The 19,471-nt window shown below is 41.6% G+C and overlaps 1 protein-coding gene and 1 long non-coding RNA gene across 8 annotated transcripts in view; one reads left to right on the top strand and one right to left on the bottom strand.

Moving 5' to 3' along the window:
- The window catches only part of fam172a (family with sequence similarity 172 member A), a 160,503-nt gene that overhangs the window by 64,742 nt on the left and 76,290 nt on the right, over nt 1–19,471 (bottom strand). The window lies entirely within an intron of this gene.
- On the top strand, nt 10,636–19,458 carry LOC122877082. Its single transcript, XR_006378185.1, has 3 exons — nt 10,636–10,880; nt 11,216–11,867; nt 15,077–19,458. It is a non-coding gene; the product is annotated as an uncharacterized LOC122877082 (long non-coding RNA).

The following is a 19,471-nucleotide window of genomic DNA, read 5'->3' as shown; positions in this document are numbered from 1 at the left end:
TGGGAGTGAGCAAAGACTGAGCAGAGGCCAAGGGGAAGGAGAAGAAAGAGAGAGAGCGAGAAGCGCCCCATGACGATGCCAGTCAGAGACGAGGCTTATAATGTGGCTGCGCCATGCACTGCCAACAGCCACAGATAATCTAGGACTACCCACTGAGCACTGAAGCACTGCTTAAATATTTGATTGATTAACTGTCCTGTTGCTGCCAGAGAGTAAGAGGAGAGCATCAGAGAAGCCAGGGCGAACACAGGAAAAACAAACAAACATGTATGCGGGTGCACACCGGAAGGTTGGAAAACACATGGCGCAGACACACTAACACATACACCCCCATAAATCCCTACACGCCAACATTGGAACAGGAGCACAAACACAAACACACACAGACATGTACACATTGCAAGCATGTGTAGAGTCTGCAAAGACAGTGGCAAGGACTGGAAAAACAAACATAAAGGCTGACTGAAGCTCTGGCAGTGATTTTTTTCTATCATAAATCAATGAGGACAATAGACTTATAGATAAACAGTGGTTAAATTGATGATCCTCAGCTGGATTTGACTTTCAATGACTGGGGGATTCACCACAGGAATGATGTTTGTGTGCTATCTCTTATACTTATCTGTGTATGACGGTATGTTGCTAGTAATTGATCTCAGGTGATAGAGGGGTGGATAGGAGTGGGAGTGCACCATGTTCAGCTACTCAACCGACCCTGTCTATGACACACACACACAAAACACACTCATCCCTGTTCGTCCCTGGCTGTGAAAACACAGGCAGCTGGCCCCCCACGCTCCGACACCCTCCACAGGAAGAGACAACACCAGCGCTTCCTGTGGCTTTGAAGCAGCCGTCCCAGGTCCCCTGTCGGTCCCCAGCTTCCTTTGTCTTAACCGCAGGAAGGAAGCCTTCTGTAGCACGAGGCCACAGGGCCCTAGGGAGTGAGAGGGAGTGTGTTTGTGTGTGTGCATCTTTCAGTGTTGTGGGAGTGTGCAGAGGTTTTGCTCACTGAGGTCACATGCATTTACTTGCAGGGTTTTTTCCCCTCTGACTGTCCAGTTCATGAACTCTGGTCGTGGTGAGGGTGTAGAGAGGGAGGGAGAGAGCAGGAGAAAACTGCAATAACTTCCTCCTCTCTTTCCTCTCACGACTATTCGTCACATGCATGATGGAGGGAAGATGAGGGCGAGAGAGAGAGAGAGAGAAAGGGAGGATGGTGGGTGGAGAGACAGGGTGAGATTTGAAAGGGTATTGCTGAATTTTGAGTGACAGCACCGGATGCAGGGTAGTGGGAGGTGGTGTATGTCTGTGTACGTGTTGGGGAGGATTCTATGTGTGTATAAACATGCAAGCCACACACACACACACACACACATATATATACAGCAGACAGATACACACCAACATCAGTAGGGGTGGTGAGGAAAAGGAAGGCCAATAAATATTTACTGACACAGCAGAAGAGGAGAATGGTTGACCACTGGTGGAAACAAAAGGCAGAGGATGAGGAGCGGTGTGCCAGGAAACCTGCCGGCTGTGGGCGCTGCGCCCTGCTTGTGCCCGCATGGAAAACAAGAGGAAGACAGGAAGGGAGAATGGAGGAGAGAGAGAGGGCAGGGAGGATGGGATGGAGCGAGGGAAGTAGGGAGGGACAAATGGGGTTGTGGGTAGCTGTATGTAGCTTGTGAATCTCTCTTCACAAGTGTCTACATAATCAGAAGTGATTTTCCACATAAATCTTTTTCTTCTTGCTAGTGATATACTGTATAATTCCTTAAAATAATAATGAGTCCCTGAAATATTTGAATTCCTGTTGGTTTTCACATGACTGACAACTCTTGCATTGCAATGGAATTGCATTCAAATCAGTCAGACCCAATAAGCCACGCAGCTGCACAAATGTATAGCAGCATTTCAGAGTTATTACAATAGAATTCAATGGATTTCTAATTAACATCTGCACAGTGGTAAGTGTTAATGATATCAACTCCTAACAGTTTGATCAATTTACATTTCTGTCACAATGAAAAGACTGGCAGTCGCTGCTCAAGTTGCTTGAGCTATATCAACAATACCCCTATAATGTTCACATTGAAATGATATTGACACAATTAAGAAAGTGGACAAAGTTTGTAACATTAGTAGTTAAGGATGTTCATATATTGTTTAGCGACAGCAATTACAGAAATTCTCCAAATAGTAATTTCTAATTAGGCAGTACTCCTTCACGAAGTGAAATTATGGCATGGCGACTAATTAAAGTCTTGTGTTAATTATAATATGTCTTAGTTAAGAAAACCAGCACAAGGTATGGTGGGCAATGTCTTCATCATTCCCAAATCAACTGGCCATATTAACTGCTTTGGTCTACAGAGTGAAAGGAGAAAGTTACTTTTGCGCATTGGATACAGCCTAGGCCTCATTCTCTCCACTCGCCTTTTCTCTCCCTCTTTCTCACTCTGAAAGTGCTTCTTTCTTGTCTTTCTCCCTGTCTCCCAACCCTCCGGCAATGCTGTAAAATAGAAACCTAACCTCAATATTTTCCCTCACGGTGCTGGGACTTGCTGGCCCATTAAATTCCCCTTCCCATGTGTCAGCTTGCACATTTCCACCATGAAATTTTCGTATAATTAAACTTTCTTAATGATTTATAAGCTATAATAATAGCCGTAAGTATTTCAGAGCAGGTTAAAGGGACAGCCTTTAAGTGCACGCCAGGGGACGACCCTGTTTTAACATAGTTTCGGATGGGTGACTCTCAGCTGGAGACGAGGATGGATAGGGTGAGGGAGAATGGGATTGACGGAGGGAGGGAGCGAGCAAGAGGGGCTAACAAGGGTGGGTGGAGGAGGAGGCTGAGACCTTTTTGCCGTAACTCAGGGTGATACTGACATCGAGGAGAACCAAGGGCTCCCTGAACCCTGCCAGGGAGGAGACAGCTAACAACGGACAGACAGAGAGAGACACACACATGCAGAGCAGGCATACGCAGCAACAGAGGCTGAGAAACTGACAGAAAGACGAAAACCCGAGCCTGGGAGAGGAAAAGAGTGAATGCAGAAAAAAGACAGGTAGTAAGAGAGACAGAAAGAGAGCCTGAACATCAGATAAAACTGTAGTTAAGTAAAATAAATAATCATGAAGAAAACAGCAGGAAGAAATACAGTCAACAGAATATCTTAAGACACAGAAATCAGACTCTATTAAACAAAAGTGAAATACATATTATGAGGCACATTATTTAAAAAAAGCTAAATTAGCTCACTTAATCCTGGTGAATCAAACACACACTAATAAACAAAGTTTACTGTACAAATCTTAAGCAGTACTGGAGTGTCTAAATGATGTGCACTAACAGTTTGCATGCATGTTCTGTGGCGCACACACACAGATGTTTGCTCTCTGCTGCCTCCCTGACGGCGAGGCTGATATGATTGCCACTTAGGAAATCAGTGTGTTTTCACACCACTCTCAGCTCTGCCAAAGCTAATGTGTTAAATATCCATCGGGTACTGCTGTCCATTTCTGAGACACACACACACACACACACAGCCTTAGGGGTTGATAAACACTGATTCCTCATACTAACTGAGCCCACAGTTGGTATCCAAGGCAAAATTTCTAAATTGGGGTGCAGTGAGAAAAATTCAACAAGCTATGATGTGGAATTTTCACTCAGGTCTTCTAAATTTGTTGTGAGGAGGTATAATTAAGTAGAGCAAAATTTTAACAGTTGTGTGACTTTTTTCACTTTTCTTGTTGTTATCAAGAAATGCCCAGTTATTTTTTTTATACATCACTGTTCTATACAAATTCATTTTCATGCTGCACAAATCAACACATGAAGTCCAGCTACTGTAAGTGTTTTGAAAAGGTGGTACCTGCTAATAGCAAAATCTACCAAATATCTCAGTGGACTGTTTTCACCTTAGCTGTGAATGGGGGAGGAGGAAGACAAGGAAAATGAAACAAAAACAACAAATCTGGAGGCGCCTGCTGCTCTGCACATTACTGGCAAATCAGGTGTGTGTGAGTGTGTGTGTATCTGTTTTTGTTGTGTGTGTCTCTTCAGGGCTGCAGGAGTTGGATTCTCAGGGGAGGTGTTTTGTTTAAACTTCCAGGACCACTCGACCCATCTCTGAGTGAGAAGCCGCTCATGGACAAATGAAAAAAACCCAAGTTAGGGGAAAAAGGAAAGGGGATGAGCGGTATAAGGTAGTGTTAATGAAAGTGACAAAGAGAGTGTTCCTCCCTTCAGTTATCATCCTCTACTCCTTCATATTTGCTCGTCTCCTGTGCTGTGGGGCAAGGGGAAAAGAGAAAGCCCCAAAAAAAGGGAGAAAAAAAGAAAAAACAGGCTCTGTGATCCCCCTGTACTCAAAGGAAGGAGAGAGTGAGGGAGGGGAAACTACAGAAGGCCAACTGAAATTAATGGAAATATACAGTTTAACTATCTGAAATTAACTTCTCATTGCCACTAGCCATGATTTAAAACAGCTTTTTAACGAGAGGAAAGATGAGTCAGAAAAGAAAGAAAGGGAGAAGGGGTTGAGGCCATATTACAAATTGGACAGGCTGGAGGAAGCAAGTTACAAGTTAATTTGCCCCATCATGTAAAAACTTTGCACTTCTCAAGGCACACTCACAAAATTTATTATTTTTATACCCAAATTTATCAAGACATAAGACTAAAAGATAAAAAAAATAATACTAATGTAGGGTATAAGAAAATACAAAGTAATTAAATTAACCAATTAAACAGGCAGGGTAAAGAAAAAAAAAACCCATTTCAAGTACCTGAATTGTATCACTATTTTCCATTGGACCAGACTTATTACCAAAAATATTTTTTCTTTTTTTAAATTCCATAGATAGTCCAAAGTTAAAAACAGAAATGAAAAGCCTCAACTTTGTGTTCTATTCCAGCAAAGAAAAAATCATGCAAAAAAAGTAATAAAATAATATCTAAATTAATGAGATACTGCACAGATATTAAAATAGATAAAACAAACAGCGTCAATTAATTATTATTATTATTATTATTTTTATTATTATTATTATTATTGTTGTTGTTGTTGTTATTATGCTGTTGTTTAAAGCACACACTACATTTTGAATAAAACATAAGAAAACTTCCATTTAGAATAATTTACATTTATTATTCTTCTGTTATTCTTTTGCAATGTTTTATACTGTAGTTTATTAAAATAATGTGCCCAGCAACCACAGCAACATACTTTTGAGTACATATTGAAATCACCACAGCGATTCTCTTAATGAATTAAATGTAAAATCTACAAAAAGTAGTACACCAGCTTAAGTGCTTTTCAAGTGATATTATTGATTAAAAACAAAGCCTGAGAGAAGGATGAGGAACACATACACAAACACACACACACACACACACACAAGTCAGTATAAAGTACATTATTAATCTTATAAAAAAAGCAATTAAATCAAAGTGGTATAGAGCCTGAAGCTATGAGGACTGTCAATTCTGCTGAAAATGCCACAGAAGATTACAGTTGGGTTTGTGGATTCCATGAACCCTTTTTTTGATTAGGGAGTCAATTATTTCTCATTACTGAAGATGCTATTTCGGAAAAAGACCTTGTCAGTCAATCATGCAAAAAGTCCTCGAAAAGCGTGAATAAACCATTAAAGAGAGAGGCGGATGGGGGAAGCACACTGACCCTTTTCCCCACACAAACTCCTACTTGTAGTGAAATTACCTTTTTAACTATTACACCTCTGTCAGGTCTTTGTCAGCATATGGTAATTAGGGCCTTCAGTGGAGAACATTTGAAAAGAAAACAGTATATTTATTAGTTTATCTCAGAGAAAGGCATTTACCCAGAGCTGAAGGTAAGTTTGAATGTGGTGATTATCTTGTCATTTTCAGGCTGTTTGTCTAAGAGTGTGCATGTGTGCATTAGTAGGTATTTGTGTGTTTGGGTGTGTGCATGTCAGTGTGAGTGAACGCTGGTGTAGTTGACTCAGGTAATGTGCTGTTGTGTGTGTGTGTATGTGTGGGATTGGACGTACCCATGTGCATTCACACATACAGTATATATATATATATATGTATATATATATATATATATATATATATATATATATATATATATATATATATATATGTGTGTGTGTGTGTAGCTGCTTTCAGCACACTGATAGGCAAGCACAGCACATTTCTCCCGTCCTCTTTGTTCTGTGTTGGGTTTGACACCTCTAAACAATAGCAGTGCTTCACTTCGCCCAGCCCCAACCCACCACCAACCACACACTGCATGGACGGGAGCTGCCAATTAGCACTATCAAACACCCCTCATCAGCTGTCTGCTTACCACAAAAAAGAAAAAAAAAATCCCACAACATATCAATAATTCAGTTTCCTCCAAAAACAATCAACATTCATCAGCAAACTTAAAGATGCATGAGAGAAGTGAGCATGATCACTAATTGTATAGTATGGATTGCGTGTATTGAAAAGATGCACAGAAAACTGGAGTATTACTGGTGTGGTCAAATTAAGTGGAGCATTGCAACAAGCTCTTGATCAGCAGAGTAGAATCTGTGTTCTCTGTCTCCTCCGTTCCACTCTGGCGTCTGGAGCTGATCTTTATTTTGGGGCCGACTCTCCCTTGACCCGACCCGAATGCGACCGATGTCTAAATCCCTAGCCTTTTGCATAAAGAGGGCAGCCACTACCATGCATTCTCTTTTTTTTCACACACAAAAACTCTCATCCACTCAAGAAATGCCCCACTCTCTGTTTTAGTTCATCTACCTTTGTCTAATGCCACACTGGGTGAGCTGTGACGATGTGGTGTGACCCAGGGGAAGAAGGGCCGATGTGGGGAGAGAGATGTGGAGAGGGGGGCCTGTCATAGAGAAAGGGTCTCATAGGACCGGAGGTGAGCAGAGGTGTCTGGGAGATGACTGTCGCTCCTCTCGGTGGTCCAAGCCCTTTTCATTAACCTACACCCCTAGGTTCACCAAACAGAAACAGGGGGTGGAAGTGGGGACAGGGGGGTGCAGAGCAATAGCCCTGGTGACCACCAGAGACCCGCTGCCTGCCTGCCTTCCTGTCTGTCTGAATGCAGATCCGTGTCATCCATTACAGACATACAAACACAAACAGGAGCACATGCACGGGCACACAGACACAGACAAAACACACGCATACAAAAATACACATGCATCGAAGCCTGCAAAGGGAAAGAGAGGGGTAACAAAGGACAGGCAGTGCCCCCTAGTGTTTTCATCAAAGAGAAATCAGACCAAACCAACTAACCATCACCTCTAGCAAAGCCTCAAAAACAGATACAGGAAGGGAGTGAGAAAGAAGAGAGACGGGGGGCAAGAGGTGAAAAGGCTGGATTCATGGGAGAAGTGGCATGTGGAAGACACAGGGGTGTGGGTTGGTGAGTGAGGTGGAGGGGGGCAAGACACTGGAGGAAGGAAGGAGAGGGATGGAGGGAGCAAGAGATGAAGAAGGGATGGAAGTTAAGAAGCAAGTATGGGGGAAGAGGGTGTATTGTACGGGGGAATAAAAGAAGTCTTGACACAACCAAGATGTTTTTAATGTTCGAGGCCGAGAGAGCGAGAAAGTGAGAGGGGAAGAAGGAGACAGAGAGAGGCAGGCAGGCCATGCATGAAAGCCGATGTCAGAGGAGTCCAGAGGAATCAGGGAGTGTGAAGCCATCTAATGGGAAAGCAGAATATATATGAGACGGGGACACACGCACACACTGACTGTGAATTACTAAGCCACCCAATATGGCCTGGTAACTGATCTGAACATGAACCACAAACTAATGAGTGACATGATGGGGGAGAAATGAAAACATAGCTTACTGGGACAACAAACAAGCCTTTTGGAGCAAAATGCACACTCATGCTTGAAGATAATAGCATATGTACACAAACATGAATCCATTAAAAAAATCTGTGCAAAAGTGCGCATATGTTCTTTAGTCGGACAGCTCAACCAGCTTCATATTCCCACCATGAAACAAGGCCTATCCTTCAGTGAGTTCCGCATTCAGCTCCCAGCCAGCTAAGACATCAAAGGCTGCTCCACACCAGGAGTCTCTCACTCGCTCTCCTTCTCCCTTCCTCTCTCTCTTCCTTTTGCTCTTTCATAACCCCCATCGTATTTCACAGCACATAAAGCCTTAAAATGGCACATAAAACAGTTCATCTCTTTTCACTGTCAGCTTTCCAGGCTTAAAAAATTAAATATGTTTTACTGCAGGTACATAACTAAAATACACCCATGGAAAAAAATTGCCATAAAGGATTCAAAATAAGCTTTCCATAAGTATCGGAGACTATAGAGTTGGGTATAGATCAGCTGAATAGCCAATATGGAGTATTTCAAGATTAAAGTGCAGAAAATATGAAGTGACTGAGAAACTGTGGAATTGTTTTTCCTTTGCCACCAATCCCATCGTTATGTTTTCCATATAAACACTGGAGATATGTGCAGGAAATACACCGCACAGTCTGCAGGTGATGCATTGACAGAGAAAAATTCTTTACAAACACACTAAAAGAATGCTGTGACCCTGGTGCTGAGGATTTGGAGTAGGCAAGGCGAAAACACCACAGAATACCAACACTGCATTCAATGAACTTTAAAAGCAGTGAAAGACTGAAAGCGGAGAGTGAAGGAGGTGGGTGTGGATGGAGATGAAGAGTTTGAAGGAAAAAGCAAAAAGAGAGAGGATGAGAGAAACAGAAGCAGAGGAGGTAGAGAGGGTTTAAACTTCAACCCTAGAGTCACTGAGTTCACTGACATTTGCACCAGGATCCGCCTAGCTGTTCCTCACAGCTTTTCAGAAAAGACACTTTCTCTCCTTTCAATTCCTAAGACTTATTCTTCCTCCTACATTCGCCGCAGAATGAGACCATTCACAGTCTTGAGGGCAGAGAAAGGAAAAAACACAGAGAGGCAAATTGAATTGAATGTGTTGAATTCGAGTGATGCCTGCGTGACAATTTGCAACCCCGTATGTCCTCAAGACTCGTCTCATATTGTATGCATTCTTATGGAAGAATTAACAAGGGAGGAGGGAAAAAATGACATGTGGCAAGCGATTCATTTGAGCTGTCAACATGTCATCTTCACCACATTCAAACCTCACATCAACCACTCGTATTCCCTCTCTGGTGAAGGTGACCTAGGTCGTAACCAGCTGACACACCCAGACACAGCAGGTGAATGCATGGAAATACCATAGCGGGAACAGCGAATGCAAGAATGAAAGGCACGTTTGAGCAAAAGAACAAATAGGAAAAAGAAAAAATGAAAAAGGAAACAAATGAGGATACTTTTTAAAGTATCTTGCATTTTCAGCATTTTACAGATAATTCATTTGACATTTTAGATGATATTGAATGATAAAGTTTAGATTACAATTTTAACCATCCAGTTGTTTTACACATAATAAAGAAATAGCACTTCGGAGATGAATTTTTAATACAGTAGGGGACTCTAAGAAGGAGGAAGCAGTGGTAATAAATGGTGGTCTTAGACAGAGACATTTATTCAAAAAGACAAAATATAAAAAACACTGTTAAGGAGACAGACAGAAGTGAGGTCAGTTTCAAGTGAAGGATCAGAGTGAGATGGCAAAGAATGAAGAAACAAGGCCGATGTGAAGTTGAGGTTAAGAGATGGAAGGGAAACAGAAAGTGATTGAATCAGAAGCAAAGAGGAAGAGCAAAGACCAGGCAAAAGACCATATACACCGGGGCATGAGATAAAAGGAAGAAAACAAGAAGTGGTAAGTTTACAGATAAGTGATAAGAGAGAGAGTAGTAGACAGTAGGAGGCTGACCAAAGAAGCTCAGAGGAGTGTAAGAGTAAAAAAAAAAAAAACAGACGGTAATTTGATATTTTTAAAAACAGAGGCAAGGGGCAAAGGAAGTAAGTGAAGAAGAGTTTCGCCGCAAATTAAGAAGGAAGGTAAAAGACAACGAACACCAGAGAGAGGAGCGAAAGAAGTGGACAGCAGTGCCCAATGGGTATTAAAGAGTGAATAAAAGAGCGAGAGAGGTCTGAAGTAGAGGAGAGGGAAGAGAGCGAGACCTTGCCTCTGAGGCAACGAGCCGAGAGGAACGAGAGAGGCAGACAAAGCCGCACACTGCTCTCACACAGCAGAACAAAGAGAAGAGGTGCATCATGGGAGCCTGAGCCTTGCGCCGCCACTGACGCCATGCTGGATAAACACACAATGGCACATATGCACAAATCCAAACACAAACACATAAGCCTTCATGTAATAATCAAGGACATGATTATTATAGACCTCTGTTTTGAGTCATTTTGGTAAGAAGTCTAATTACCTTTAAATACTTTGTGCTGTATCTTCTCAACATTCAAAGAACTGCACAAATACAAGAATATGCAAAAACTAATACAATCACATCAACTATAGTGCATATCATATTATACCAGATACATACAGAGTATGATTAGGGTCTGTCTGTCATAAACTTAACTCAAAAACAAAACAGAAGACTTATAAGATTGACTAATATTGAATAATATTGACTTTAAAATAGCATAAAAACACACCGCTAAAATATGGTAGAGAGCAAGGAAACCCTGAGTAAATCAAGACAGCATCCTCGCTAACCAAATGAGTAGGTGGAGAGAGGGAAGACTGTCCGAGCAGCTACAAGGCAGGCAGTGTTGGTAAAACAGTGGAAACAGGCAAGAGGAGGGAAAAAAACTGTAGTGAAAGACAGCGTGTGGAGAGGAGAGCTTTCTCTATAGTACATTGATACAAGCAGACCAGGGATTAAGCAGAGGGTGAGGATGAACTGGAAGGGAGGAGGGCTGTTCAATTTCAGCTGCAATTCAGGTGAGTCGAAATGCTAATATCTGTCTGTGTGTACTGAGTGTTCTATGTGTTTCATTGTAAATCTGATTATGTGCACAGTGCATATCTTGTATTGCCTTTACATACCCAGGCAGCTAGCTCAGGGAAACACAGGATGAGGGAGTAAAGACACAGAGGTGGCAGCGTGACACTGGTTTTTACATTCTCTGCTAAAGTGTCAAAATTCAAAATAAAAGTATCCAAAAATGATTGGCTCCAAAGTTTTCCATCTACCCCCTCTGACTCCCTCTCTTGTACTCTCTCTTTATTTTTCCTCTCCTTCTCTCTCTGTCGGTCTCTCTCTCTTCCTCCGGCAGGTCTGATATGCCGGAGCTGCAGCTGAACTCTGAGTAGCACTGTCTCCAGGAAAAAACAAAGTGATCAATGTGAGAAGGCACGGGGCGCTCATGGACAGGCCAATCAATGGTGGAAAGAACCTTGCCCAGGGCCTTATGCAAATGGAAGCACGTCCCGTAACCTCAGGAGTGAACATGCGCACTAGATCAATGGGACGAGGGTAGAACCTTACAGCAAGATCAGCCTCAGCCAGTAAATATGTAATGATGAATCCCTCAAGATTTAACTGAACTCAAATGAACTTCAGCTAGCTTGGCTTCTTATATCACAAAGGGGCAAGAAAGACCCCATGTTGAAGAGGTGGGGTATGGGGTGGGTGGAGCAGGACAAGAGAGATTAAAAAGAGCCTTTGCACAATGATGTACTGAGGACAGATGGATATTTCCCTTCCTTTTCACTAGGGAGAAAAAAACAGGAAGACATAAAAAGTGAGAGGAGACTTATGAATAGTCACCTCAACAATTCTTGTTTGAGGTGTAATGATTTTCAATTACCTCACCATGGCAACATCTGTGTGTTTTGAGGAACGAAGAAGAAGAGTGGGTAACCGTGACGACCTGGTGAAAGCGCGCTCAACCATTTAAAACCACGGATGGTCAGACCAAGGACTGGGTAAGATAAACTATTGAAAACGAACAGCATTTTACACATTTACTAATGCCCGCATATCGCGGAGTCTGAAATTGGTATCACTCAAGCTATCACAGACCAATTAGAAGTAGTGCATGACTTAATTGTGTACAAGGTAACTGTGGTGATCTGGAGACAGATAACTTTTCTCTGTGTAAGCATAAAATAATGGACAGCAACTTACTAAACTAGTCATGAAAAAAGACAGCTGTGTACTGAAGCTACTGACTACCATTGAGAGAAGAGAGAAAGAGAGAAGGAGAAAGATAGAGATACTGTAAATGAAGTAAAAAACACATACAGAGAGAAAGAGGGATTCTTAAAGTGATGAAGGAAACCACAATGTATGGAAGTGATCTTGAAGCATATTGACCGTTTCTGCGTCAGAGCTTGAGGTGAGAGCAACAGCTCCATGTTTGCCTCTGGGCTGTTGAGTACACTATAGGAGAGTTTGATCAAAACATTACACATACTGTATATCCCCAAAATCCTAAATAGTGTGGAAATGAAACTGGTGCCTCAAATTGCCTTTGGTTGTTGGCTATGTCTCAGATGACCTTTCTAACCCTGGACCTTTCAAAAGAAGAACAAAAGTTAGGCAAACAAGCAATTTTGTACTGCTTTTTACACAGGCTGCTTCCTTTCAGTTAACTGAGACATTATGAAACAATCTGACTAAAAAGAGGAATGCAGTATATGTATAATGTAAAGAGGCATTTATGACAAATACAGCAAACAGATCAACAGACAATGTTGGAGAGCATGATTGTCTTGGAACTGTGCAACAATAAAACGAGAATTCATTAATAATGAAGGCAATCAAAAAATGCAGCAAACAACACAAAAATTAGAATCTCATACAAAATCAATTTTCCTAGATATTAAAGGAATAGCACAAGAGAGACAGGAGGTGAGTAAAACCCGGTCAACCCCCAATCCTCTCCAACACCACAAATGTAATCTAGAAAACATTTATCTGTTGTCATGCTTTTATGTTTTGTGTGGACCCCAGGAAGAGTAGCTGATGTTATGCATCAGCTAATGGGGATCCTAATAAAATCCTAAAAATCCTAAATCCTAGAAACCAAATATGCTCCTGAAACATAGAGAGAAACACCAACAAAGGTGAGAATAATGGCGACGTATTGAAGGGAATACTTCACAAAGCCTATTGTGCGAGTATCCTTTTCAGGCAGCAAACCCGCTGTAATTTGGTCTGCGTCATCTGCCTCTAGTCACAATGCAGCACTACAGCTTTGAAATGGATGGCAAATGAAGGCCATTTGTACATAATCACAGCAGATAGAAGAATTCAGAAGCCCTACAATGTGTTGTTGAGGTGGAAAGAAAGACCTTGGTCTATCTGTGGCAGCCAGCGCAGCTAAGGTTTGGCAAGGGAGGTCTTTTTTTTTTCAGAAACAAGCAAATCAATTCAAATCAAATCAGCTTGCTAGCCGTGACATTTAAACAGTTCAATTTACATCCTTATGTTAAGAGGAGAGCGGCTCTCTAAGATGCCTATTCATTCACAGAGAAATTAGACGTCTGTATTTCAGCCGCTTAATAGAGCAAATATGCTGTAGCTGTACTGAGGAAGAAACCATGTCTTTTCATGGTCTACAAAGGGCTAGGCATTGTCTGTCATTATGAGCAGAGCACAAAAACACAGAGAGGCATAATATACATAATATAGACAGGACTGGAAAACAGCACCATGCATGATATGCATGCATTACCACATACACGCACGTGCAAATGCACACGCACACTTTCTCAGTAGTGATGGTGTATGTCCTGAGGGCTGCTGTCCTGCTGTGCAGGCTGGCAGGCACTTTTGTCATGGTGGTCCTTTTGTTTCACATCAAACAAAACGCCACAGCTTTGCATACGGCTCCACTAATTTCTGCTAGTGTGCCCCAGCCATTTATCATCGCCTCTCACCCTCTCCTCCTCTCCTCCCCTAACGTGGCTCTGATAGCTGCTCTCCACCAAGCTGTTCTGCTCAGGACGATACAGGCTTCTCCAGGCTAGGGGTGACACATATGCATACGTGCACACACACACACACACACACACACTAGACACACAGGCCCATACAGTATGTGTGCACCCACTTGCAGACAGACAAACATACACACAGGAAACGGCACTACTACTGCAACACTTGCAAGCCCGCCAGCTATGGAGAACCTTGAGATAAAAACAAACCACCTCTTCATCCCCTCCAGAAGCAATAGACAGGTTAGCACTCAGAGTTTGGCGGCCGAGACGTGCATACAACATTAGATGAGGGGATTTTCAGAGCCTGCGTATGGACGTCTTCACAGCTGGGATGATTTTGTCAACAAATTAAAGTGATTTTTGCTTGTGTGGTGAAGAACTCAGGTGAAGGTTGCACTGGTCCTTGAAGAGTATTTCATATACTGTAGATATAAATGTGGAACTTAGTTTGACACAGTTTAAAGGAATACTCTAAAATTTTAGCAAAATAAACTTATTTGCTGTCTGACTGGGATTTAGATACTGTAAGACGATCAATATCAACTTTATGACTATGCATTTAGCAGAGAGATTGGTCCAGCATGTGTTAAGTCAAGGAAAGTGCAAACACTTTGAATAAAATAGAAAACCTCAAATTGGTCTTATTTACATTTTGTGTTGTGTTTGCTGGCAAGCTAGCCACCAACCCATCCAAGAATCAGCTGGGCTTTGTTAAAAGTTAGGAAAGTGTGGAAAGCTAGCAACTTTACCATGAGGACAGGACTTCTAAGAGTGCATGCAGTCACTTCTCCCAGCAGTTGGTTATAAAATAGCTCTGATGCATAGGCTAACTTAAACCACCATAAGCACCTTAAACCACAATGTGTCTTTATGTTTCTATATCTACACATGTTAAATACACAAAAAGAAAAATGTAAAAAAAATAATAATGTGAAGTGAGAAAGCAAATAAGTATATTTCTCAAAACATTGGAGTACTCTTTTAAAACCACTGAAGCTGACAATAAACATTACATGACATCCAAGAAAAAAACTGTATGCATTACAGAGCATGAATGCAGCTATGAATGTATATGCTTGAGCTTTACATGCGTATAACATATAGATGCTTAAAGTAAGAATGAGTATCATGTTCAATAACAAAACTTAATATAATGTATTCTAATATTGTACATTTTTGTGATTTTCCAGAGGCATGCTCTAAAAAGGGTGTGGACTGGAAACAGAAGTGTTTGCACAGCGCAATGTGTTCAGTGGGCTGTTACCATGCCAGTCATGGAGCTGTACAGACCACTGCCAGACCAAGAGTCCTGCACAGAGGGCATAGTTGGCATCGCCGTTGCCCTGAGGGTCACCACGACTGGGAGAAGGGGAATTAGGAGGACGAAGGAGATGAGGACACAAAACAGGACATAAAACATTGCTAATATTGTGGTGATAGGGTTCAGTGTGTTTAGTAGTAAAGATTAAGGAGTGAGAAACCTGAAGACTGACTATGCAAACAAAGTTTTAAAAAAAACAGGAGCATTGCACAGAGAAATGGCAATTGCCATGTTAAATAAATAGGATATCTTAAAGAGACAGAGAAAATATAAGTACCACTACTTGAACTTGTAATTTAACTTGTGAATCTGATTAGGCACAAACAAAGTACGTCCAAAGTACCATACAACACAAAAACCTCTAATTTAGACTGAGGATGCCATATCATGGCAGGGAAATTCAATCACTTTCTAAACTCCAAGCTATGTAAAACTAACTTCTGTGACTGCTTTATCTTTCTCATCCTCCACACACACACACACACACACACACCAGTATAGCGATGAAGTCCACAAGGAGCCAAGAAATCCTCCATATCTATCTGTCTCACCTCAAGCATCTCTTCCCACATCTGACACCTAGCCACAACACACACATACACTTACACACACATGAAACTAAGGATGACAGAGAGAAAACTAGCTATATTCATTATAGATTGAAACAGATGGCACTATACAGAAAGTGTACAGAAAGATATTCTGCAAGCATGTACTGTATGTATGTGTTCACAGAGGATGGCACTTAAAATCTGCATCATGTTTCTGAGGGGCTGTTGTGGTGGCTGGTTGGTTGTCTGGTTGGCACCCACACATTTGTGTACTGGGAGACAGATGCATTCTTACATAAGACCTTATATAATGCTGCCCTGTCCTATCCAATAAGAGTGCTCCTTTTTCATTCTGTGAGCAGGAAGGTTAGTGTGGGTTAGACAACCCTTCCTCAACACAACCACCACTACCACTTACACTTACACGTCCACCCCCCTGCACTCCTGGCAACGAAGACAGATGAAAAGACAGAGCGAAGGGAGAGATGGAGGCAAGGACTTCTTTTTTATGGTTCTATCCCCTCAGTCCCTTACTCTCTCTATGGTTCGTTCTGGGGTGAGATTTTGTTCTCAGGTGAAGAAAGGATAATTCAGACCTGGAACCTAGAGGAGGATGGCCAGTTCATGTGTGTGTGTGAGATGCAGAGAGAGAGGGTTCAAAACAAAGAGGCATGATTGGGGGAACATGACCCATCTTCCTTTAAAACTATACAGCTAAAAGAGACAGCGAAGGAGGAGCAGGCCGGCCAAGCATGAAAGCAGATGTCAGAAGAAACTAGAGACTCTAAGGGAGAGATAGAGAGAATGAGAGAACTGAAAAACAGTGATCTGAGATGGATGGATGGATTCTATGATAGCTAAAGAATGATAGAGAGGGGAAAAGGGCGAAAAAAGTGGGGGCGAAGCAGAGAAAGAGCGAGCAGCCTTCCCCCTGCAGCGCAAGCCTCTCTTTCTCTCTCACACTCTCATTCAAAGGCAGTTAGCTACTCTTTGATGTATCTATAATTAGTCAGTACACACTGTGAAGTGTTTTAAAAGAAATCAAATTGCAATGAAACACTTGAGCGCTCCAAATAGAGGCTAACATGCTCCGGAGCAAGAGGAGCGAGCAAGAGAAATTAATGGTGGGCCTTTTTGATGTGCTTGATCAGAAATGTATTTATTAACTGCAAAGGGGAGTAGTAATTAACCCACAGACAGCTTGTTTTCTCTGGGTCTTCTCATGTGTCAAATGGTGTATCCCGCAAGGCTCCACTCTCCACTCGCCTGCTCATGCGCGCACACCTCCCATCCCGTCCCGCTGGACCACTTTCTCCTCAATTAAGTAGACGGTGTGCGCATGTATGTATGTGTGTGTGCTTGTATGTGTGTGACTGTGTGCATGCGTATGTGTGAGGGAGCAAAAAAACACAGCAATAACAACTAAGAAATGTATGGTGGCTGCTTTAAATCCCATGTTTATATTTATTTGGTACTCCTGTAAAGTGCATGTCTGTGAGTTGGGAGAAGTTTGAGTGCATTTGGATAAAAAGCCAAACAGCCTGGAGTAGAATACTCTATATTAACAATGCACCTAAATAAAATCTATAGCGCTAAAAAAATTGAATAAATAAACAATACTCTCTTCAAAACCGGAATTGACTTGGACAAATCCACTCACTACTCTTTGTAGACAAAGTTGCTGATGGGGTAGGCAATTGAGGGTAGCTAATAAATACTATGAATGCGTATATGTGTTTTTATTAGTGTCAGGTTGGAAGAGGTGAAGGAGTTTCAATACAGATAGACAACAGAAGCTGGGATGGCCTCAAGGGAAACTTGACAATGATATATTCGAACACCCTGTCACTTAAAGTGAACACAAGGATCTTTCAAGTCTCTGTTTTGATGTTATCTTCCCCATACTGCATCTGCTATATGCTATGTATTTATATATGCACATACTGTATATGAGTGTTTTTAACAGGGTTTTCCCATGACAAGGACATCACATAAAAGAAAGCAGTTAGAAGCTCATCAAGGCCTTTACACACATTGAGAGAGAGAGTCTGACTGAAGGAAACATAGAGACAGAAAGAGACAAATAGAGAGAATAGCTAGTCTTCGTCACACAGTGAGAAAGCCCAGGAGATTGTGAGGCTGTCACGGACAAAACACTGCATGAATATTTAGCAGCCAAATTAAAATTACAAAATACTAAACAAAAAAGAGTAGGTGAAAGAGAAAGAAAGAAAAGAAAATATTCCTGAAAACACCAGTGGGACAAGTGCCCACCTTTAATCCCCCAATAGCTGTATCCTCATTGTGCTGTCTACCTCCTCTTCCCCTTCCTAAGAAAAGAGGAGAGATATGTTCTGAATAATATGGGATGTGGTGAGTCTAGCAGTAAATCCTTCAGATCAAGTAACCAGCAGACTGGCAATGTAACCCAGCTCACAGATCATAGAGAGGCTCGCAAACACAACTAGTACAGTATGTTACCTAGAAGAGCTTAATACAGTGTAGTCCTTTGAATTAACAGTTTTTTAAATGCTAACGCAGTTAGCACAGCATGTTGGAAATAAGTCTGGCACTGAGCCAAGCCAGCTACATACAAGATCCAAACATTGTATTAAATAAAATGGTACGAAAGAGCTCAAAGCCAGAGTGAGACTTTATCCCTTTTGAAGCATATTAACTACATAGTACATGAGTTTTTTATTGCTTAATATGTCACTAGTTTATACATTAGATTGGATGATATATCAAGCAGCAAGTAAGCTAGCAGGGTATGAACATAAACCTCCCCACCATCAACCATGAGTCCTAAATTCTACTCTGACCCGATAAGGATAACTCACCATGATGGTATTGGCTATCTGCACACTGAAGCTTTATTATTAGGTAACTCTAGTCATTAAAACACTAACAGAAGAGAAAGTGATGATCAATATGTGATGCAGAATCCCACTAGAACATCACAGTAAACGAAAGACTAGAAAATAAAGCATTAACCTCAGAAGCCTTCATATAACCCGCAAAAGACACGCTGTAGGCCCATTTAGCTGAAGGGTGCGGTTATAAAGCCGAGAGGCTGGCCAAACTTTTATTTTCACCCTCCCCTGTGCACCATTAATTCTTTCAAATCCACTTCCCTCCCACCATCTTTTAACTTATCCTCTGTCTCTCTTAAGGCTGGGAGATCTGCATGCTCTGCAGCAGATCTGGTTTAACAGTACCACTGTTGTTGCATTGCCATCCCTACATTTCTTTATCCAGCCCTTTCCTTTCGACTGTTTTCCTTCTGTTCTTGATGTGTAGAGGAGGTGGATAGTGCCCAAGGACAAGGATGAACCAGATTGTTTACAGAGGCACAACTTTTTTTGAAGAAACTAAATGCTATTTATTTTTAATCGTTCCACCATGTTTCACACACTATCACTCTGCTGCCTGTCTCCCTGAGGTGACTGGTGCTAGTACTGCTCTGCATGTTTGTATATATGTGTGTGTGTGTCTTTGAAAATATGTTGTTTTTTGTTTACTACTATGTTTCTGTGCATGTATGGGTGTTAGTATGTACTGTAGCACTGCAAACTTGAATTTTAGTTTCTATAAGAGCTGGAATATGCAGATTTTCCAACATGAACATGTATGTGGGTCATTGTGCTGACAGGAGTGTATTGTGTTTCTCAGTATGTCTTTCTGTCGGTGGGAGGTAGGAACCATAAGCGGAA

Source organism: Siniperca chuatsi, linkage group LG5 (assembly GCF_020085105.1).
Source record: "Siniperca chuatsi isolate FFG_IHB_CAS linkage group LG5, ASM2008510v1, whole genome shotgun sequence".
NCBI lineage: Eukaryota > Metazoa > Chordata > Actinopteri > Centrarchiformes > Sinipercidae > Siniperca > Siniperca chuatsi.
This window is presented reverse-complemented; position numbering and strand designations above follow the sequence as displayed.